Genomic DNA, 25,741 nt, shown 5'->3' with positions numbered 1-25,741 from the left:
GTGTGGAGGCAAATGAATTTAAGTCATTTTCCTGAAAAAATTTCAGAAACTATTTTCTTTGTGTCTCAGATGGCTGCCTGGGTTTTCTGAGATAGTAACAAGTATGGCTGCCTACAATTAGAATCAAGAGACTCAAGGACACAGTACTATGTTCACTGCTACCCAGAGGTTTTCAAGAAAAAAGAAATTATTCTTTATTTTTATTTTTTTAAGAAAATATTTTATTTATTTGTTTGAGAGAGAGAGAAAGAGAGAGAGAGAGTGCTAGTGGCAGGAAGGAGCAGTGGGAGAGGGAGAATCCTAAGCAGGCTCCACACCAAGCCTGGAGCCCAATGTGGGGCTTGATCTCACAACACTGAGATCATGACCTGAGCCAAAATCAAGAGTCTGATGCTTAAATGACTGAGCCACCCAGGTGCCCCTATTTTCACATTTTATATGTACACAAGTGTGTACATTTTATATGTAAACAAATGATACTAGACTAAAATCCCTGAAGCACGTATATGTTATTTCTGTAGGAAATACTAATAGATTCACACAAGTTAATTTATATAGAGGTAGATAAGTACATAGTATTTTTGAACCAGTAGACAGAAATGCACTGAAAACTGGCACATTATTTCTTCAATGAATATTTGACATAAGATTTTAAAGAAATCCAAAATATTCCTATCAAACTGAATAGAAGTTTATATCATTATTTTTAAAAGACTTTATTTATTTATTTGACAGAGAGAAAGAGATCACAAATAGGCAGAGAGGCATGCAGAGAGAGAGACAGGGGTTGGGGGGGAAGCAGGCTCCCCACTGAGCAGAGAGCCTGATGAGGGGCTCAATCCCAGGACCCTGAGACTATGACCTGAGCCGAAGGCAGAGGTTTAACCCACTGTGCCACACAGGAGCCCCCAGGTTTATATCATTATTAATAAAATTCCTCCTGCTGCCTGTTATTTTTAGCAGGCAGCTATGTTATTATTTTGAACTGAGCTTTGAGTGACTCTGTAAAGTTAACATATGTATATATACATGTAACACATATACATATAGAAATGTTAGTAATGTGCTGTTCCCTGGGGTATGTTATTGTTTGTGACATTCTCTCTTATCAATTACATGTATCCTCCCCAGACAGAGAAAGCTAAGCTCCGGAAGGAAGGAAGGGCAGGCAGAAATGCAGAGAGAAGTGGTCAGAGGTTGTGTATCTCCTACTACCAGTGATTGCAAGCTTTGGGGATGAAAGAAGACCTATTCCTGGGAGACATGGAACTGTGGATTCCTTCATAGGTCAACCTGGGCCCTAGAACTCCCATTGTTTTTGATGAATCCCTTTCACATCGCATAGAAATCTAAAAGGTTTCCACCTTACCATCTCTTTTTTCTCCTTCACTTGGGGTCACTTTCTATCTTGGACTCATATCTCTCCCAGCCTTGTCCAGCTTCTGTTTCTTTTTATATAAGCATTTCCTCTAATAAAATCTTTGTACATTTAACCATGTCTCAATGTTGCTTCTCAGAGGATTCAGACAAATACACTAGCTAGTCCATGTGTTCATCCACTAGCTAGTCCATGACTTGGTGCCTTTATTAACATCTGGCTTCTGGAGAGCTTAAGAAGAAACTTGTTTGCATGGTACTGAGATGCTGGGACATGCCCAGATATATTTGTCAAGCCCCCTAGAAATGTACATAACAAAATGAATTTTAATGTATGCAACTTAAAAAATCAGTCAGAATGTTGCAGATTTCAAGATGAATTGCAAAGTGTGACAAATGAGTCTAAGTGTGTCATCAACATATGATACTACCTCTTTGAAAGGGGTGGGGAATAAGGAAGGAGCCAATCTGTAACTTCAGATAGAAGCATTTTGACTAGGAACTAAAAGGAAGAAGACAAAAATGTGTATAAATACTACACTCTAATTGACAGGTTTGGTTCCCATGAGAGTTTGTGTTAACAGCTCTGAGCCTGCATTAGGTGTATACTGGGGCTGAACAAATTCATGGATGGTGGGTGATGGGAGCCAGGTCTCTCACTGTTCTGGAGGGAAGTAACAGATAAGCCAGGTGGAGGTAGGCTAGATGGACACCTATAGAACTGACTTGGAGTGGCTACATTAATAAGAATTCTGTATGGCTTAATTTATATCAGAAAGATAGGTCCCAAATAATTTTAGATATGTGTCCACAAGGGTTCATTTGCATGCATATATTTCCTTGCTCTTCCCACTGGAAAGCCTAAAGCAGTGATACAACTGTAGCAATAAGGCACTTGGACTCAGACCTTGATTTTAAATAGGGCTTCTTCATGAAATGGCTGATTCCAAAGCTGGGCAGGAAATATACATAATAAGCTTGGATCCTCTAGTAGTGACTGAAAGTAAGGGGTTACTCAAAAAACAAAATGATGGGATCCTGAAAATGAGATGCAGCAAAGAATTGGAAAGAACTTCCAGTGCCCAAAGCTGGAATAAATTGAGTTTTCCAAAGTACAAAAGAAATACCCATGAATCCATCCTGATATAAATAAATGAGTAAATACACAAATGAGAACTAAAGGACAAATCTTCCATATGGAAGAACTCAAAACAATAAAGCAGACACTTACCCTTCCAGGAGGTGGAAAGTAACCTCCAGCATGGGCTGGAGTTAATGAGTCTCATCCAAAGAGTAGTGTGCTGGAAATGGAGTCCCTCCTCTGAATTGCCCTCTGCAGAAGCAGGCTGCTGTGTCAAGGTTATGGATTATGACCATCCCTCCCCTCAGCCCCAACCAACAGCAGGCTATGCAAGGGATAGGCTGGAAGACAGAATCCCACTCTTTTACCTCAAGTGCAACAACATGGAAGGTTATGACAGCTCCAAATTTTTCTGTCGGATTTGCTGGAAATGCTCTTGTAACTGCATCAAAGTCCAACTTCTCCCTCTGCTCAGTCCTGCTTCCCTCCTTCCTTCTATACATGTTCTTCCAGGCAGGCCTCCTTAGGAAAGCTTCTCTATGCATATCTCAAAGTAAGCCCTCTGGAGCCTGATTGAAGACATTCTGCCTTGTCAAAAAGGAGGAGGCAGAGAGAATGTATGAGGCAGAAGCAGGCAAAGATGAAGATCTAAGTAAGATGAATGGAGTAGATACCATGGTGACACAGGGTGACAACATGGAGAAGTGAAGAATGACATGTAGATCTTACTAGTCTAGAGTGGAGGTACAGAGAATGTAAGACAGGAGATGGGCATATCTGAGAGAATGGAGATAGACAGTGTGGAAGACCACAGGCAGGAGCTGATCCTGAATGTGGATGGAGCCTCTGCTCTCACAGCAAACAGGACTCCCTAATGCCCTTGAGTAAGCTGCAAGGGCAGCTGTTCAACTACTCAGCTTTGGCCACTGCTCTTCTATCTCTAAAGTGACCTGTCCCTGTCATCATGTAAAGGGGCACTTTGGCCCAGCCCATCTGTCTTAATAGTTTAATAGTCTTAACTCCAGTTTAACAGGAATATAAATATTATAGCAAATTTTCCTCAAGTTTAATAATTCTTTCAGGACCTAAACTGACCCTGAAAATAATGGAGTTATTTATCCTAGGGGAGAGGAAAATAAAAATTAAGAAAATGCTGGAAAGTATACAGGAAATTTAATTACCCTGGTGCATAAATTGAGTCCATAGCTATTAAGGTGAAACTTCATGTAATATAAAACATAGACTAGATTTTGTTAGACTCATGTTCCCCTAAGGGAACACACTCAGCTGAGACTCATGGGCAATTCTGCAGAAGGCAGTAAGAGTCACTATATTCCTACAGGCTGGGATAGAGAGGGGAGCATATTCGAAGGGATGAGGAACAGAGTCATGATGGGCCAGTGGTTGTAAATACAGGCAAATCTAGTTTCCCAGGGAGAACCTTGTGACTAGAGAAACAACTCAATTAAGATGAGAATTCAAGATCCTGAAAGGCTGATGTCATGTACATCTCACTGTACTCTTACCTCAATTAAATTATAGGCTCAAACCATACTTTTCTCATTAGTGGGTATTTTCATCTGCAGTAAAGAAAAATAAAAAAAAGACTGTATCTTATTACAGACTTTTTACCAAATTCTATTTCTGTGTTGGGTATAATCTAATTATTGAAGAATATGGTTAGAGAAAGGACCCTAAAAAATATCATTCTGCTAAAATAAATTTATTTCCTAATTGAGTTCCACAAAAAATAATTTAATCTGTAAGTAGAATCAAGAATGTCCCAAATTCTCATATTGAAAACTGACCCAGAGGTCATGAAAGTGTTCCAGAAGGAAATGTGAAAGTCCTAGAGTCTTCAAGCCCCAGCAAGCAGGCATGATTTTGCCTACTTCAAAGATTTTCAGCTGAAAGGCATTTTTCAACATAACACTAAGCAATTCCTTTGCATGTGGGAGGGTGGTGGCTTTGTGCTAACTTTCCTAAAATGAAATAAAGGGATATGAATGGTCTATAATTTCCTTCTTCCTTCCCCTGTTTTTAGTAATCAAATTATGCTTATAATAAAATCAATTACAGAGTCCTTAGTTTTGAAAGATTTTATGTCTCCTGTAGAGAGTTGTTCCAAACCCAATACTTTTGTGTTAAGCCTTTTGTGTCATTGTCTGTCCATTTTCAACATTAAGACTTTGGAAATAAAAACCTTCACTGACAAATTGTTCAAATTTGCATATATATATATATATATATATGTTAATTTTAAATATTCCTATGACCACTAAATTTATTTGTTAACTTTTCTCTTATAAAACTCAAAAAATGTTGGAGTAAAACATTAATAATGGGAAAAAAATAACTATGATCCTGTGTTGACATTATCAGGTTGTTCTAAATTTAACTGATATGTTTTCATAAATATCCCTGTTAGTTTTACTTTGTAAATGTATATGACTCAAACTTCACTTATTTCTTTCCAACTTTACCTGAAGTTTTTAGAATAATAAATGTTTTGTATAAGAGATAGCTATTTCCAAGCATGCAAAAACAATCTCTAGAATATGTACCATGTACTAACCACCAGTCAGGGCATTTCCTTTTTCTTCTATTTAATTCATTTTTCCTCCCTCTCCTTCCATCCATTTTACATTTTATCATATGCACAGCTCTTGTATTAGAAAAAGTATGGTTACATAACTAAGGAAATACAAATCAACTCATCATATCTAATTTTATTGAGTTTAATATTAGGAATAGAAAATAATAAAATTGGTCTGCATCTTAAAATGCTTTGAATTGTCTTGCCAATTTTTTAACTAATTATTCTAAAATTGGATTTAGTTTTACAACTAACATCATGATTCCCAATTTTTTCCACTACTCCTCATTTCGAAGTATACCAGAAACACACCAGTCTGAAAAAAGTGTCTTGGACAATCTTACATCTAAAATTACACTTAGAAGGGACAGAAGAAGACACAAGATTAAAGCTCTATAAAATTAAACAACATGACACAGTAGATCTTTGTTTTCTGGAAGACCTTTCTTCCATAACTATTGGGCAATTTTCAATACAATTTTCATTGGAGGAGTTCTGTGCTGTTTCTACCACCACACATTTTAAAAATGCTTTTTCTTGTTCAAAGCTCTCTCAGAAAAAAAATATGGCTTATTGATTCTCAGAGTAATCCAGAGAACACAAATTATGATATAAAATGAAAGTGTAGCTTTTTTCCTAGTATAAATATATCTTTTTCTCTGTGTTCAAGAGAGCAATGACTAGATACAGCAAAGATATCTTCATTTAACAGAGGAAAAGAGGTAAGTCATAGGAATAACTCTGTAATAGTGGAACTCCCAACATCACTCAGTAAGATATGGGGGAACTTTCCTCTGAAGGGTAGTGATGGCATGGAAAGAGTTCAGGATTAGGATAGGGTTAACTTAGGTCCTGGCTCTGTCACTTACTAGCCCTGAATAAGAAAAAGGCATTTTTAGTCTTTTTCTGAGCCTTAGTGAACTTACTTGTAATAAAGGTATAGTAATATCTTACATGATTATTTTGATAATCAAATGAAACACTGAAGATTAAGCATGAAATAAGTGTTCGATACTAATCTCTGTATGTCTACTCAAAGGGCTCTTCTCACCATCTTTAAAGGGTGGGGTGCTTCATCTAGCCTTGCTCTGGCTGAAGAGTCAAGTATGTGTAATTTGAAGTAACTTGTACATTTACTGGTTGAGTGCCTGCCTAGGGTCAGACATTATTTCCACAAACATGTTAAGTGATAACTAATTTAATCCTGAGAATTACCCTATGAAATAGGTTTCATGTTAGCCCCAATTTTCTTAGCACAGGAAAGCCAAATAATGTGCTTGACCTGACATGACTAATTAGGAGGTGGAAACTGATTTTAAAGCCAGGGACTTTAGTCATTTTCTCAAGAGATGGAACTTACGGTTCATAATTAAAATAATTTTTAAAGTTCTTTTATCCTTCGGGCATATCCAGTCAAAGTGTATAGTCCAGTTACAATACTTTAAAGTTCTTGAGACATTATCTTGTCATGTGTTTATACTACTGACTAAATACATATTAGGTTCATTTTAAAATTTTTATTCTTTTTCATATATTTTTAATTGTGTTATGTTAGTCACCATAAAACACATCATTAGTTTTTGATGCAGTGTTCCAAGATTCATTTTTTATGTACAACACCCAGTGCTCCATACAATATGTGCTTTCCTTAATACCCACCACCAGGCTTGCCATCCCTAAGATTGTTCTTTTATTTAATTTTATAATTACATAAAGTATCTCAAGGTCCCCCAAATTAAAAAAACTATATTTTTTAAAAACCTGATTTCTAACTTTTCCCCTTTCAGCCTATTCTATTTCATATCTTATAAATAACATTGTTGAAAATTTTATTTAAAAACAATGAATATTTTATTTACTTTAAATCCCTAAGTTTTTGCTATTTTAATATATATTTTTAAAATACAAAATATAAACTAATTAATAAATAGATATTATAGAATGATTTGTTATGAGAGCTTATCTTTCCTATCATGCATTTTTTAAGGATTGATTTTTTAGATCAATCATGCATCTATTTAAAATTTAGTAGGCTATGCATAAACTAAAACAGTTTTCATTCTTATAAGTTGACTCAAAATCCATGTAGCAAAACTTGAGGAGCTGATAAATGGTACTTTCTCAATTACTAAAGGATTTCCGAAAAGACTAAGGTCTCAAACATCCAGAACAATATTAAATACTGTTAATTACTACCCTCTTATATGAAAATAAAAATAACGAAGACATCATGGCTTTGAAATTACATGAAATCCCTATAAAATATGACTTTTAAACTTCCATTGTCTATTTTTATTTTTAATACAAGCCAGTATATGCCTCTTTTTAAAAAATAAATAATGACAAACTATACACTCTTTTTTCCAGCCTGGTCTGTTCCCTTTTGCATGGATGTATTAGCATCTTTCCAACAGTTTCCTATAGATGGACATCTATGTTGTGTTCAATTTCTGATATTACAAATAACTTTGCTTTGAATAACCTTATATAGATATAGTGCTTGTTTTTGATAGCATATTTCTGAGACAGATTCCTAGAAATAGGACTATACATCAAGTGGTAAACAGATATGTAATTTTTCTAGATAGTTCGAAAGTTCCCATCATGGGAATTGAATCATTTGCATTGTCATCAACAATGTACAGCAGTGCTATTTACCCTCAGCTTCTTCCACAGAGTGTGTTGTGAAACTTCATATTTTTCATTTTTCCTATTGGTGAGTAATAGTATTTCAGTGCAGTTTTCCTACTTTTCCAAATGATTAAGAGATGTATATTTCTATTTTTTTAAATTTATTTTTTATTTATTTTCAGCATAACAGTATTCATTATTTTTGCACCACACCCAGTGCTCCATGCAATCTGTGCCCTCTCTAATACCCATCACCTGGTACCCCAACCTCCCACCCCCTGCCCCTTCAAAACCCTCAGATTGTTTTTCAGAGTCCATAGTCTCTCATGTATTTTTATTTTTACAAAACATCTGTTTTTTCTCTTTCCAGTTCTCTGATTTTTTTCTACTTGATTGATTTTTTTCTTTATTTTTAAAAGCAAAATTATTCTCATGAACTTTTCATGAAGTAATATTTTTATTTTTTGACAAATCTTTATTGCACGCTTACTTTGCCTCATGAACTGTACAAAGTATTGGGAAACGTGCCTTTGTTTCACCTTCAGTGGAAAATGGGAAGAAATTCAGAGTTATTTTTCAATCATTATTAAAAGTTCATATCTGAATAAGAAATTCAACTTCCATGAATTAATATGGTATACTATTATAGTATCCCATATATTATTATATTTATTATATCTTACAATACTATAAGATAGTATAAGATAATACTATCTTATAAAAGGTAGTATATTTACCAAGAGGGGCTAAGCTATACTCTAGTAATAAGCAGGCTTCTATATCTTATTATTTGGCTTAGCATTATATGGGTTATTTTTCACTCACCATCATAGTATATATAGGTAAAACTGCTCTCCCTGGGGATTTTCCTAGGTATTAATTCAGGGATTCAATTTCCTTCTATACTGAGACATTGTTATCTTAAATTTGTGGCCCCTAAGTTTGCCACAGAAGGAGAAAAGAACATGTGAAAAAGGTTTATAGCTAGGCCTAGAAGGAATGGGTATATATCATTTCACTGGTAGCCACATCTTATCAGCCAGAATTGACCAAAGGAAGCTTGAAAACACAGCCATCCTGTGTGTCCAGAAAGAGGACAATCAAGTAGGATTTCACAACCGTATAGTGTTGTCTCTGACAATAAATTGTCTTAAATTAGAACAAGATATTCATGTGATTATCACTACATTACTTCATTTGACTATTTGAAGGAAAAATGGGAAAGCATGCAACATTTAAAAAGTCAATTATCATATGGTTTCACTTATTTGTGGAACATAAAGAATAGCATGGAGGACGCTAGGGAATAATGAAGGGTGTGGAAATTGGAGGGGGAGATGAACCATGAGAAACTATGGACTCTCGGAAACAAACTGAGGGTTTTAGAGAGGAGGGAGGTGGGGGTTGGGTGAGCCTAGTGATGGGTATTAAGGAGAGCACGTATTGGATGGAGCGCCAGTGTTATATGCAGACCATGAATCATGGAGCCCTACATCAGAAACTAAAGATGTACTGTATGGTGACTAACCCAACATAAAAATAAATAAACAAACAAAAAGTTACCATTATGAGAGCTTCCACATATTACTCTATTTTCTTTCTTTTGAAGAGGTGAGCATCCAACCATTCCTCTATTAGTCAACTATGGCATAAATCTTCTGTTTCCTAGTGGCTGGGTTTTTTTTTCCTATTGGCATATAACATCAGGCATTATGAATTTCAGTTATTCTTGCTTTGATTATCTCCACCTCTTTTAAGTATATTGCTAACGCCCATCTTTTTCTTTAAATCATAATTACCATTCTGTGGGAATAGTTGTTTTTTGTTTCTTATTTATTCTCTGTTTCTAGAATGTGTGACAGGCTACACAAAAAGAACATTAAGAGTTACTATATAGGGGTGCCTATACTATATAGGGTGGCTTAATTGATTAACTCTTAAACGTTTGATTTTGTCTCAGGTCATGAGCTTAGGGTCCTGAGATAGAGGTCCATGTTGGGCTCTATGCTCAGTGGGGAGTCTGCTTCTTTCTCTCCTTCTTCTGATACTCCCCATACTCACTCTCTCTCTCTAATAAATAAACAAAAAATATTTAAAAATAAATGAAAGAAAGAATGAATAAATAAATATATGAATACTTAAATATTTAATGTTTTACCAGAACAGTTCTCTAGGTATAATTAATTTTTTAAAAAATCACCTATTTTTAGGGCTTCCTGTTTAAGAAACCCTCATGTAATTACCTTGGAAGTAGGAGGATGATCATAATTATTCTTTTTTTTTAAGATTTTATTTATTTATTTGGCAGAGAGAGACACAAAAAGAAAGGGAACATAAACAGCAGGAGTGAGGGAGGGAGAAGCAGGCTTCCTGCTGAGCAGGAAGCTTGATGCAGGATCCCAGGACTCTGGGATCATGACCTGAGCTGAAGGCAGATGCTTAAGACTGAGCCACTCAGGTGCCCCATCAAGTATTCTTCTTACTCTTTCTTCTTCTTCTTTTTTTAAGATTTATTTATTTATTTATAAAGAGAGAGAGAGACAGGGAGAGAGAAGAACGCACAAGCAAGGGGAGTGGAAGAGGGAGAAGTGACAGGAACTGTGTCTACCCAGATGCTCAATGTACACTTCAACTTCTAAACTGGATAAAATTCTACAAATTTTTTAAGTTGGGAGAGCTGGCTCTTGTATTTTAAAATAATGTATAATCTGGGCACCTGGGTTGCTTAATTAGTCAAGCATTTGACTCTTCTTGACTTCAGCTCAGGTTTTGATCTCAGGGTTTTGAGTTGAAGTCCTGTGTTGGGCTGCATGCTGGGGTGTGGATACTACTTTAAAAAATCTTACAAATTATGTATAAGAATAAAAATGGAATGGCTGGTTGTGATTAAAGAGAAAAAGGAAAATTCAGAGTGACTCTTTCTTGTTGGATGTGTGCGCCCATGGTAGGGCACAGATATTTCCTGCGCTACAGGAAATATCTCATTTAAATCTCAGAACCACTGTGAAATAGACATTAGTAGCTTCATTTCTGAGAATAAACAGTTAAGTTATTCAAATTATAATAAGACTTCTATTATTGGTTGAATTGTGCCCTTCCCCCAAAAAAGATATATTGAAGTCCTAGAGTTAGGATATTGAAGTCCTAACTCTAGGACTTCAATATATCTTTGGTACCTCTAAATGTGACTTCATTTGGAAATAGGGTCTTTGCAGATGCAATCAAATTTAGGTGAGGCCATACTGGATTAAGGTGGCCCTTAAATCCAGGGACTGGTGTGCTTATAAGAAGAAAAAAAACTGGAAGATTTGGAGACACTCAGACACACACAAATGAAAGACAGTTATGTGAAGATGGAGTGATGCAACTTATGGTTAAGGAATGCCAAGGACTGTGGGGAACAGCTAGAAGATAGAAACAAGTATTCTTCTCTAAAGTCTTCATGGGGAACATGGTCTTTTGGACACCTTTGGACTTCTAGACTCCAGAACTGAGACAATAAATTTCTGGTTGTTTTAAGCCACCAATTTGCCGTAACTTGTTATGGCCCACCTAGAAAAGCAATACAAAGCCCCATTCCTTGACTGCCTACCTAGTAGGCTGCAGACATTCTCCGGGCCATCTGTTATATGCTAATTAATCTAATCATCAAACCATCAACACCAATTCACCCAGAGGGTAACAGGCTTGAGAAAAGTTAAGTAAGTCACCAATGTTACATTGTTTCACTGTGTTCAAGTGATAAGGCCAGGATTGGAAAAGTCAGATGTAAAGGTTCTATACCGCACTACTAGTGCCTTTCTAAGTGCACATAATCAGAAAACAAATTTGAAATGAGGATTTCATATTCCAGGTCCAGTGCCCTTATCATTAAACAGAATTAAAAAATAAATGTCACATTCAGTAATGTAATACTGAAGTTAATACATGAAGATGAGTGAATGTTACTCTACAAAGTTCTATGTATAAAGTGTTAGACATTTATAAAAGAAGACTGCAATGCAAAATTATAAGTGAGAAATGAATCAAATTATCTTAAATTAAATAAACACACTTACTGCAATTTTCTTGCATTAAATATTGCTAATTGTAAAAAGTCCAAGCCAAGAGATTTAGTCATATAGAGATTTTAATGGTACCTCTATCTTCAGTAATTAGGTGAGAATTTTTTGACCCTATAATAAAGGAAAAAATCTCATTTAAAATGGATGAATGTACCATCCATCCAACTTACTTTACTCCCCCAGCAGCAGAAAGGAAGATTTTCTCCTTGCCCAGAAAAAAATTTTAAATGAGATTTTTTCCTTTATAAAAAACCCAGCTAATGAGAAGTTGCCACAACCCCAAGCTCTTGCTTTCCTCCAATTTACTTTCTTCCAAACAGCTGCTCTCAACTTCCTCCTTTCCTCTATACAAGAATGGCTTCGCTCCTTTTCTCTCTAAACTTTTCTATGGTTCACCATAGTTTCCTTGTCCTGAATTGCAATTTCTCTGCTATTCTCAAATAAAGTTGTTTTGCTAGTACTGGCTCTTCTATTTTTAAGATTGACATATCTAATATACTATTTATATACTTTTTGAATCATCTTTATTGACAGATTATCCCCTCCACACAAACAGCAACTCCATGAAAGCAGAAGTTTTTGTTTTCTTTGTTACTGTATCTTCCTTTAGTGTCTAAAACAGTTCCTGGCACATATCGATTCAACTGGTTGAGCCTCTGACTCTTGGTTTTGGCTCAAGTTGTGATCTCATAAGTGTGAGGTCAACTCCACTTCAGGCTCTATGCTCAACAGGGAATCTGCTTGGGGATTCTCTCCCTCGCCTTCCTATTGCACACCCCTACCAGTGAGCATGCTCGCTCTCTCTCAAATAAATAAATAAATCTTAAAAAAAAAAAAAAAAGAATATCCTTGCCTAGATCTCCCATTTACAGAAATATAAGTGAATGGAATTTATGGATCCTCTTGGACTCATATTCTCCTTTCTCATTTGTATTTCTGCAATTCCTCTCCACATTGCTTTTTAAATTTTATCTTTACTTGCTTTTTCCATACTCACATTAACCTTTCCTGCTTTGCCCTCCTTTCTCTTTTCCTCCTACAATGCTTCTTCTTCTTCTTTTTAAATTTTTTTAAATTTATTTTCAGCATAACAGTATTCATTATTTTTACACCACACCCAGTGCTCCATGCAATCTGTGCCATGGAGTATTATGCCTCCATCAGAAAGGACGAATACCCAACTTTTGTAGCAACATGGATGGCACTGGAAGAGATTATGCTGAGTGAAATAAGTCAAGCAGAGAGAGTCAATTATCATATGGTTTCTTTTCTTTTTTTTTTTTTAAGAAAACTATTATTATCAGGTTTATTGAGGTGTAATTGACGAGTTGTTAAATATTTAAAGTATTGAGATTGATGACTTGATACACACATGGATTGTGGAAGGGTTCCCTACATCAAGTTAATTAACACATCTATCACCTCACATAGCTTTCCTCTTTTTTAATTTTGGTGAGAATTTTTAAGTTCTATTCTCTAAGCAAATTTCAATTATACAATACAGTGTTATCAGTTATAGTCACCACATTATACATTAACACTTCAGATGCTATTCATCTTACACCTGAAAATTTGTACACTTTACCTGTCCCTTCCTATTTCTTCCACCCCACAGATCCTGGCAGCCATTTTTGTACTCTCTTTTTTTAAGAATTTGGGCTTTTTCTTTTCTTTCTTTCTTTTTTTCTTTTCTTTTTTTTTTTTTTTTTGATTCTATATATAAATGATTCCATAGAGTACTTGCCTTCCTCCATCTGACTAAATTCACTTAGCATAATGGTCTTCAATTGTTGATACAGTCTTGGGCTTAAATTCTGTTTTGTCTGCCCCAACTTTGTTTTGGTTTCCCTTGGAATGGAATATATTTCTCCATAACTTCTCTTTCAGTCTATGTGTTCCCTAAAGCTGAAGGGAATCTCTTGTAGGCAGAACATGGCTGGGTCTTGTTTTTTAATCCATTTGTCCACTTTATGTCTTTTGATTGGAGGATTTAGTTCATTTATATTTAAAGTAATTTTGGATGGGTATGAAATTAGTATCACCATTCTGTTCATTCTTTTCTGGCTGTTTTGTTGTTCCTCTGTTTCTTTCTTCTTCTCTTGCTCCCTTCGTGATTTGACAAATTTCTGTAGTTGTATGCTTTAATTTCTTTCTCTTTTTCTTCTGTGGCTACTATAAGCTTTGCTTTGTGATTACCATGAGACTTACATAAAATACTTTATGTATATAACATTGTATTTTAAGCTGATAAAAAGTTAACTTCAAGTATATTGAAAAGTTCTACATTTTACACACTCTCCACCTCATGTTATGTGTTTGGTGTCATAATTTGCAACTTTTTACATTGTGTAAATTACTCTGGTTATGGTTATTTTTAGTACTTTTGTCTTTTACCCTTCATATGATAATTTTAAGTGATTTATCCACCAGCATGATAACATTGGGGTATTCTGAATCAAACTGTATATTTACCTTTACTAGGGAGTTTTATACTTTCATATGTTTTCCTGTTACTAATTAATCTCCTTTAGTTTCAACTTGAAGAACTCCATTTAACATTTCTTGTAAGGCTGACCTAAAGGTTATGGACTCCTACAGCTTTTGTTTGTCTTCTTTTGCTTCTTCCTTCCTGCCTAGATTCTAAAAGCCAGGGTATCTCATCTGATCTTATTCCTCAGTAAAGCAACATAAGTTAAGTCTAACCAAAACAAGAAGAGATATTTCTTGTAAGTCCACTTTTAAATTATTTGGTACCTCCAAAGCCTGGAGGTTCGAGCATACCTGTCTGTGAAAACCTCTGGTACCTTGTGCCTTGAACATCCCTCACTTGGGAAGAAAAAAATCATTTATCTCTAGCAATGTTTCTTCAACTTTTTTGATTAATAAGAATCCTCTGGGACACTAATTAAAAATTCCAATTGTTCTCTGGATATGGCCAGGATTAGTAAGTAAAAACATAGAAATACAATAATTCATTGTTTATCTGAAATAAAAGAACACAAACATTTATTATTTATATTAAATTCAAATTTAATTGACATTCTGTATTTTATCTGGCATCTATATAGGGATGGTTTTTCAGAAATCTTGTTTTTAACAGTTGGTTTCCATTACCATGTCTTGAGCAGAGATTCTGAGCAGTTTCCTTATCAAAGCCTGCTAGCCACCTTCACAAGGGACACTTAAAAATACTCAAATCAGCCATGTAATTGTCACTATTCTCATTGTTAGTGACTGTTTATGATTGCTTGCTATTCTTAAAATCATAATTATGTAGGTTGTTAAGCATATGTTAGATGCATTTCATTCCATCCTTTGTTGATCACATCACCAAATTCTGGATTTATAGCTGGCCTTCAAATTTTGTAGTTCATAAGCATTGCCTCAATTTTAGAAATTGGAAAACTTCACAGGACACCCTTGAAACTACAAGAGTGGGTCTTTGGAGATGGAATTTGACTTCTCTTTTTGACCTTGGATTTATGACATCATTCAAATCAAACTGATTAATGATACAATGTGGGGAACCTTGACTCACAGTTTTGTCCTCAGAGGATCCTCAACTCTGGAATGTATTTCTTTTCTTGATCCAATGAAATATGAGCTTCCTGGCTCCAAGGATACCTTCAAGGGCCAATTGTTTACAAAAACATTAGCATGAGGGCTTGAAAGTAGGGGTCCAGATGATAGATGGCATTTTAAATGCATTTGCCATGTATGAATTCCAGGAGGATCAGCAATGGAAACATTTCAAAAAATAATACCCATAATTAGGCACATTGGTTTATGAAAAATTAGCCCCATATAGTTTGAAATTTTAACATGTCAATGATTCCCAGATTTCTAAAGTCAAGGTGTAAGACACTAATTGCCAAAAATATAGACATGGATTTAATAAACATAACTCAGTCCAGCTTCAATAACCCAGAAGCCCAAGAAAATTTCAGAACATGATTTCTCAGAATTTCTGTGACCTTTGGGAGCCTTCCATTAAAGAAAAATGAAGCAGATTTGCTTTAAGTAATTCCAGCCTTCAATGATAAATAAAAGGAATCTTTCACAAACATCAGAATTCTTTTAAAGTTTTTGTTTTAAAAGGCCCCAAAGTTCTGTAGGGTTCTTAAATTATTTTCATAGGTTTGGAGAAGGTTTTGGCTTCTTGGGGCTAATACTCTGGGAACAAGGAAAATTTACTGGGAGACCTTCTTTTCATAGACACTATGTTAAAAGGATATGCAGTGCAAGATTGAGATGGTTTCCTCCTCTTGGTTAGACTAGTACTTGAAATCCACCCAGATTCCCTAAGACTGTACAGTATGAACTGGCCCCTGAAATTCTCATTAAACTTTTTACCTTCAGACTTCATTGAAACTTGGGACAACACCTCTCTCCCTCCAACCTCAAATAGTTTAACTCCTGCAGGAGAGAACATGATTACTTTCTTAGAGAAATGACATAAGGTTATTTTCATCAATATACTAGGGATTTGAATTCTCCAATATGCATTGCAATACAGAGTTCTGAGCTGAAACATCTTTAAGGGTATATGGAATGTAAGCTAGAACATTTTTTAGTAGCAAAATGATAAATTGCTAAGAAAGAGCATTATATCTTGGGGAAACTTCCTAATAACGATGAACTTCTTTCATAAATGTTTCTATTACACAACCTCTCTAATTCCAGCTCTAAATTTTTATCTCTGCTTAATAGTAAAAGTTATATTGTAGCCTTGGTGTATCTCTACTTGAAATGTTCAATTGGAATTCTTTTCAATAATAGTACTTAGTATTTTAATATAAGGACAAATGAATGCAAAACTGTACAAAACTTAGCACCGGATCAGCCTGATTCTATGATATATATGTTATGCTAAGTAGTTAGAGAAAGTATTCTTTCCCAATACATCCCCAGAAGATGTTCTGCAACTTCATGCAAAGCCAAAGGGAGAAATGGGTTCAATCTTTCTCTTTCCAACTGTGGATGTGATTATTTTTTACTGATAGAAGTTTAATTTCAATTTACTACGTCTTCTAAAATCAAGTTTTCTATGAAGATTTTCATTTTAACAATTCACAAGATTTCTACTTGTGAAATTGAATTTCACAAGAATTAGAAATCTTGGGTAGTAGACTAAGAAGCAGCTACCACCACTACCACAATCCTGCCTGAGAAAACCATATGAGCTCTTGGAGGCACAATTTCTTTATCTCCAATATAGGAATGATTCATGACCTGTCTTTATCGTGTGTTCATGTGTGAGAAGCTCTTAATTAATAAATAAATGTAGAAACATCTATTAACCATAAAGTAACTTACCAACAGAATATATTTTTATTGTAAGATCCATTGAATACAGGACATTTTATCAGAAACCAAAGAATGAAGACATTATCTATTTATCTGAGTGGCAAAGAAGTTATTGGAAGCAATGGAATTCTTAAATTTGCATGATAATAGTCTATGCTTTGGAAGGAGGAAAAGGCATAATTGGTCAAGTTATTTCTGCAAGATGTGTAAGCAACATTAATTCTCACAGGCCATAAAATCTAGCTCTTCCTTAAAATGAAGGTTGTATTACTTTTCAGCTATGGTGAAGGCAACATATCAGGAGTTGATTGGCATTGAAAAGATAGTCTGTTACTCACAATTCCCAAGAGAAAGGGGCTTTGCACATCATACTGGGCCATGCAGGAAAGCACCAGAGCTGGTCAGGAGGCAGAGGAAGTGAGGGGAAAACATTGGCAAGAGCCCTTTGTTGTGGTCATCAGAAACTGGCAAGGCAAGGATGGGAAGGTTTAGGATTGGCTAATTTGAATAACTTCAGTGTTCTCAGGGGCACCGGGGCTGTCCCTAGTATTCTGTACTTGGCATTGGGGTGAGTAAAGTAGGGAAATAATGCTACTCAGTGTTGGAGCCCAACAGATGGTGGGATGTAGGCTCTGAATTGATTCCTTTGCATATGAAAGGAGTACTCAGCAAGCCAACCTTTCACTATCTCCAGGAATTATCCATCCCTGAGAAGACCAGTCTTTCTGGGCTCCTGGGCAAGGTCCCTGATGGCAAAGTGTCAGAAATACAGAAAATATTGGTCTGAAATACTCCTTTTTGGTGGGGTCTTTGCATGGTTTAGAGGCAACCCACGGAATAAGAGAAGATATTTACAAATGACAGCATAGGCAAAGGGCTGATATCAAGATCTATAAAGAACTCTTCAGGGGCCCTTGGGTGGCTCAGTGTGTTAAAGCCTCTGCCTTCGGCTCAGGTCATGGTCCCAGGGTCCATGGACAGACACTTCTCCAATGAAGACATACAAATGGCTAAAAGACACATGAAAAAATGTTTATCATCACTAGCCATCAGGGAGATTCAAATCAAAACCACATTGAGATACCATCTCCCACCAGTCAGAATGGCCAAAATCAACAAGACTGTAAACAACAAGTGTTGGAGAGGATGTGGAGAAAGGGGAACCCTCTTACACTGTTGGTGGGAATGCAAATTCGTGCAGCCACTTTGGAAAACAGTGTGGAGATTAGGTTCCTTAAGAAATTAAGCATAGAGCTTCCTTATGGCCCTGCAATTGCACTACTGGGTATCCACCCCAAAGATACAGATGTAGTAAACAGAAGGGCCATCTGTACCCCCAATGTAAATAGCAGCAATGGCCACAGTTGCCAAATATGGAAAGAACCAAGATGCTCTTTAATTGACAAATGGACAAAGAAGATATGGTCCATATATACAATGGAGTATTATGCCTCCATCAAGAAGGATGAATACCCAACTTTTGTATCAACATAGACAGGACTGGAAGGGATTGTGCTGAGTGAAATAAGTCGAACAGAGAGAGTTAATTATCATATTATCATATGGTTTCACTTTTTTGTTGAGCATAAGGAATAACACGGAGGACATGGGGAGATGGAGAGGAGAAGTGAGTTGGAGGAAGTTGGAGGGGGAGATGAACCATGAGAGACTGTAGACTCTGAGAAACAAAGAGAGGGTTTTGGAGGGGAGGAGGTTGGGAGTTTGGGTGAGTCTGGTGGTAGGTATTATGGAGGGCACATTTTGCATGGAGCACTGGGTGTGGGTGCATAAACAATGAATTTTGGAATAGTGAAAAGAAATTTTAAAAAATAAATAAAAATTTTAAAAAAGAAAAAACATAATAATAAAAAAAGAAATACAGAAAATAAAAAGATGGTTAATACAGAGCATAACATTCAATAAGAAGTAAAAGAGAAATTGCATCTGTTCCAAACATGCTAGTTTTCATGGTTCTATATAAGAAAATGAAACCATGATTTATATCAAATAAGTAAATAAGCCCATACTAAAAGTAATCTTTCAGAATTGTTCACTCACTTTGTAACTATCAAATAATTTCTGTGACTATAACTATCCTTGGGATGATTTTTCTGTGTGTCCTCTGCATCCATTGTATATATCTGCTTCAGATCTGAATCTAGTGCTGGGGTCCAGCATTGCAGCAAATAGCTAAAAAAGATTATAGAACACGATCCATGAGTGTATTTGCTGAGAAGCTCCCTCAGTCTAGGAATGTCTTATCTTAGCTATTCTCATATCTCACAGTACCTCGAAGACTGCTTTTTATAGGTGTTGAAGAGATGTTTCCTGAATTGTCTTGAAAGGACAAGTAAAGAGCCATAAAGAAGATAAGATGAATCTAGTTGGGAACATACTGACAGTTTAAGGTGTAAGATGGCCAAAGGAAGATATTGTAGTAAATAGCTTACTAAGAGATTTAGATACCACAAGAAATGTGTCTTTAAAACTAACTCGAAGATACCATACATTAAGAATTGAACATGAGACAAGAAGAAGGTTGAGCATATACTGCTGGGGATTATTTCATATACCATGCACACTGTGTCTGTGTACCATAATGGGAAGGGGGCTCCTTGGGCAGGTGCAATGCATAACCTGTCCACCCAACACAGTATCTTTAAACACTGCATAGCACAAAGTAAGGGTTCCATACATGCATCTGAAATAGAAGGAAGGAAAGCAAGAGAGTAGCCAGAGAGGAGAAAGGGGAAAAAGATTTTCATTGGAAAACTGTATGGTAATGGATTCCATTATTCAAAAGATTTAGACAAAACATATCTCATGGTAAAATATGTTTAAGTTACTCTTTGTTCCTTCAAATACATGTGATTCTCTCCACTCTGCGAAGAAAACTGTCAATACTATAGTTTAAGGGAAATAAATTCTTTGTTTTTATTTTTTATTTAATTCCAATGTAGTTAATATTCAGTGTTATATTCATTTCAGGTGTACAATGTAGTGACTCACCAATCCCATATATGACTCAGTGCTCATCAGGGTAAGTGGGCTCTTAATCCCCTTCACCTATTTCACCCATCCCATCTGCCCAACTGGTAACCATCTATTTGTTTTCTATAGTTAAGAGTCTGTTTCTCAGTTTGCCTCTTTTTTCCCCATTGTTTTTGTTTATTAAATTCTACATATGAGTGAAATTCTATGGTATTTGTTTTTCTTTGATTGGCTTATTTCACCTAGCATTATACTCTCTAGCTCCATTCACATTGTTGTAAATGGCAAGATTTCATTCTTTTTATCACTGAGTAATAGTCCATTATGTATACACCACTATTTTCTTTATCCATTCTTCTATTGATGGGACACCTGGGCTGCTTCCATAGTTTGGCTAGCATGAATAATGCTGCTATAAACATAGGATTGCATGTATCATTTTGAATTAGTGTTTTCATATTCTTTGGGTAAATACCCAGTAGTGTGATTACTGGACCATAAGGTAGTTCTATTTTTAAATTTTTGAGGAACCTCCATGCTGTCTTCCACAGTGGCTGGATGAGTTTGCATTTCCACCAGCAATGTATGATGGTTCCTTTTTCTTGGCATCTTTGCCAACATATGTTGTTTCTTGAGTTTTTGATTTTAGCCATTCTGACAGGTGTAGGTGATAATCTCCTTGTGGTTTTGACTTGCATTTCCTTGATGATGAGTGATGCTGAACATCTTTTCATGTGTCTATTAGCCATCTGGCTATCGTCTTTGGAGAAATATCTGTTCATGTCTTCTGCACATTTCTTAACTGGATTATTTGTTTTTTGGTGTTGAGTTTTACAAGTTCTTTATATATTTTTGATACTGGTCTTTTATGTCATTTGAAAATGACAAGGATATGACAAAAACAATATGTCATTTGCAAATATCCTCTCCCACTCAGTAGGTTGTCTTTTAGTTTTGTTGTTTCCTTTGCTGTGCAGAAGCTCTTTATTTTGATGTAGTCTTAATAGTTTATTTTTGCATTAGTTTCCCTTGACTCAGGAGATGTATCTAGCAAGATGTTGCTACAACAGTGTCAGAGAAATTACTGCTTATGCTTAAAGAGAAAGAAATTCTTACACAGAATAATGGGCAAATGATTGAAAGTAAATGAAGAAAGGAGGAGGTTAGTTACTTTTTAGGCAAATCATACTGTTTCTTATGAAATTAAGAGTTAGGCAAAATAAATATAGAAAACCTTGAAATTGGTTCCTGAATTAAAAATTATATTAATAGATCAGATAAAAAAAGTAGTGAGTGGGTAAGTAATATTTAGTATTAATATTAACCCATTCAACAATATATTTGAATTGTTTTAATACATTATTTCAATTTTCCATCTCCACTACCACTACACACTTATATTCCCTGGTTATGTATACTAATTTACCTATATATAGCCTCTCCTTACTGATGAAAGTCTTTCACCACTTTTACTTTTCTTAAAAAACAATTTTTATCAAGACTCACCTACAAATCTCCAACTTTCTGTTGTATCTTAGTGCACTGATTTTTGTAATTTTCCAAATTTTTATTCAGATTTATGATATATTTTCTACTCCAAGTTCATGTTCATATTCTCTTGTTCATGTTCTCATGGTCTTTCCTAACCCTTTTATATTATTTCAAAGAGCTCTTTACAAGAAAGAAAGAAAAAAAAGCAGTAATCATAGCACTTTTAGGTGATCTTTTATTTTTTAATTTTTTTAATATTTTACTTATTTATTTGACGGAGAGGCAGAGATCACAAGTAGGCAGAGAGCCAGGCAGAGAGAGAGGTGGAAGCAGGCTCCCTGCTGAGCAGAGAGCCAGATTCAGGGCTTGATCCCAGGACACCGAGATCATGACCTGAGCCGAAGGCAGAGGCTCAACCCACTGAGCTATCCAGGTGCCCCTAGGTGATCTTTTAATTGCAGGTTTATTTCTTCCACTAGACTGAGTACTCTGACATCAAGAATTTTATATAATTTCTTCATTGTCATATCCCAGGAACATAGCAGAGTATCTGATACAAAGGAAATGTCCAGTACATCTTGAGTGAATTAATTAAATAAAAAGGACAGAGTACTTGAATATATCTCAAGTACAAAACCAATCATTTTATTGTAGATGAACTCAATGATACAAATTTGCTATGTTAACAAGGATGCAATCAACATAAAGAATGATGATGTTGAAAGTAACATATTTTCCTAACTACATCAATTTCTGAGTAATAGCAATAAACAATTCTTTTTTTTTTTTTTTTCAATAAACAGTTCTTAAGACAATCCTCTGAGCAAATGGTTTGGTTATCCAGAATGGGGAGGAGCTGCTTACGCGAGTATTTTAAAATGAAAATGACTATCTTTTTCCACAAGGAACGTGCCAACTCTGAGAAGACCTATGAGTTGTGTCATTGATTTTATGCAATTCTTGTTCTTGAAATTTTATTTTCATTATAGATGTCCAATATTATATAAATCAAAAGAAGGCAAAAACCTAAACATTACATTAATGGGCTCAAAACCATACATTTAATTTTAAAACCTGATTTAATCTTGTGAAAAACCTTAGCTTTCCTAATACACTGGTATAGCGTTTACTTCTTTTTGCCAATGTTACTACTTGTCAGTTTACTTGGTGCTATTTCAAGGCTTTCTTTGAATACGAACAGACTTCTCTATTTTGACATTAATTTATCACAAGCAGTTACTTGTTACTGATTTTTACTAAACATTATTTCTGTTTAAAAAATAGTGAACTTAAAATTCAAGCTGTTTAAGTCTTAGAAACTCGCTTTACCATCAAATCCATTCCACTTATTTTCATTCAGTTTATTGAGGTAAAATTTATATACAGTAAAAGTCACTCATTTTAATTGTATAATTTGATGAATTTGGGAAAAATATATCCATGTGTACATCTTCCCTTCTACCACATTATAGTTCGTTTCCTCCCACCAACCCCAGTCCTGGCAAATCCAGATTTGCTTTCAGTCACTAAGACTTTGCCTTTTCTAGTAACATCTTATGCAAGTCTATATTTACCTTCTTTAATTTAGCATAATGCCTGAAATCTACCCATGTTGTATAAATCAGTAGTTTGTTTCTTTTTATTAGAGTAGTATTCCATTATAGGATATTTCACATTTTGGTTACCTATTCACATGTTGATGGACATGATTGATTCAGCTATTATGGACATTCATATACAAATATATTGTGGACACGTGTTTTCATTTTTCTTGGGTAAATACCTAAAAGAATTTGGCAAGGGATTGCTGGATTTTATGTAAGTGTATGTGTAACTGTATAAATGGGGGCTACACTTGATATTTTCCTTTTCAAGAAGTTTAGTTAATAATGTGTCAATATTGGCTTATTAGTTGTGACAAATGTTTCACAATAATGTGAAATATAGACAATATGGGAAACTGGATGTAGAGTATATGGGGACTTTGTACTGTCTTCACAGACTTTCTATTACCCTAGAACTCTTTCTAAAAGAAGTTTATTATAGCAGAAGACATTTTTGATCTTTGTGTCCTTAACCCAAATGAAGATGTTTCCTTTATTCATATTGAAGCATATCTTAATTATTAGGAAGTAACTTACACAGTCATTAAATGTTAACTGTATCTTCAGAGCACATATAAACTCTTAAAAACTCTCTTTTGAGGAATACTAAAATACTAAAGGAAATTTACCAAGTTATAATTATTTAATAGTTATATACCCACAATTATCTACAGAGCAACTCAAGGAGGTGTGTTGCAAAGTAAAAATCTAAATTAGCAACATTTGAATAGAGCAAACAGCCCCTACAGAATTTCTTTTTCTTTATCCTCTGCAGTGGCAGAAATTTTAATCATTATTTCAAATATTCCAGACTGTTTTGAAGCAGCAAATGAATGGAAGATACAGATCGAGGGGATGACAAGAAATATCATGTAAGACTGCACAGCAATGCAGGAAGAAAATTATTTATTTCCATTAACATGTATAATATAGCTGGAAAACAAATGAAAAGATGATCCATTTGGGTGAGGGGGGAATGTAAGAACAAACAGCTAATGAAGCCAGGACAGTAAACCATTTTACTTTTACAGGGGTATATCTAACAGAAAGAACTAATGGGAATAGAGATTTAGAGAATCATCCTGGTCTCTCCAGGAGTGGTTTTAGTGGTGAGATGTAAATTTTTGCTACTCCCAGCAGATCCATTGGAACCCACCTGCTGCCCTCTGTCAGAATCTGATTTTGTTTAGCTCAATGTTGAGAATTATGCTGTATATTTCAAGGGCCATGAAAACAGAAGATGTGCCAATAACATCAAGTGAAAATTAAAACCTTTCCCAAAATGATCCCACTGACCTCTTTTACCTTGCCTTGTCCTTAATTAATATCCTTTGATTCTAAACAGCCAACTGAAAAAACAAATTAACTATTTCCTTTTGCATGATCTGACACATGAAATTAATGCCTGGTTGTGGGAAATTTTTTTATACTTTTAGTTACATGCCTTGCCAAGGGCAGAATTTATTATGTTTTCAATGAAAACTAATGTCTTCATAATATGTTCTTCTTACAGTCAGTATAAATATTGAGAATTTCATGATACATTGTTGTCTAAACTGAAACTTCCAGAATGGAATTTTAGTCATCTTAGAGTTTAAAAGGGAAGGGTAAAACATTACACTGGTCACGTTTTGCCTTAGAATGAGCCAAATGGGGGGTGCCTGAGTAGATCAGTCCTTAAGCATCTGCCTTCTGCTCAGATCGTGATCCTGGCGTCCTAGGATCAAGCCCTGCATTGGGCTCCCTGCTTGGCAGGAGGCCTGCTTCTCCTTCTCCCACTCCCCCAGCTTGTATTATTCCCTTTTCTTGCTGTGTCTCTCTGTGTCAAATAAATAAATAAAATCTTAAAAAAAAAAAAAAAAAAAGAATGAGCCAAATGGTATCATAAAAGCATAAATGAGATGTAATGTAACTTTTCATGGAATGTTATGTACTCTATGATTTTCTTTGTTTTGTTCATTAATTTTTAAAAATAATTCAATTAAGAACACAAAGGTATAATGCAAATTTTCTGCTGCATGTTTAAAACAGCTTTATTGAGGTATAACTGACATACATATTTAACGTGTATAATTCATTGAGTTTAGGTGTAAGTATAAACCCATGACACTATCATTATAAGCAAAATAATGAATGTATCCATTTCTCTCAGAAATTTCTTTGTGTCTGAATGTAATCCTTGTCACCTGTTATCTCCTTATTTTGAGGAAACCAATTTTCTGATTTCTGTCACCATGGATTACTTTACATTACTGTTATTTTGTATAAATGAAATCACAATGCATGTACTATTTTTTTTTCTGTCTTTTTTCACTCAGCATAATTATTTTGAGGATTACCCATGTTGTTACTTATATCAACAGTTAATTTTTTCTTATTGCTGCAAAGTATCCTGGTGTTTGGATACCATAATTTTTATCCCCTCACTTGCTGATGTATAGTTGAATTGTTACTTGATTTTTGTTATTACAATAACAATAACTTGATATTTGTTATTACAAATAAAGCTTCTATGAGCATTTATGTCCACAACTTTAAAATACCAAGTTAAGAGAATGAAAAGACAAGAAACAGATTGGGATAAAATATTTGCAAATCA

The sequence above is a fragment of the Mustela nigripes genome, chromosome 5, assembly GCF_022355385.1.
Source record: "Mustela nigripes isolate SB6536 chromosome 5, MUSNIG.SB6536, whole genome shotgun sequence".
Taxonomy (NCBI): Eukaryota; Metazoa; Chordata; class Mammalia; order Carnivora; family Mustelidae; genus Mustela; species Mustela nigripes.
The sequence above is the reverse complement of the archived record's forward strand: the minus strand, read 5'-3'. Positions refer to the sequence as shown.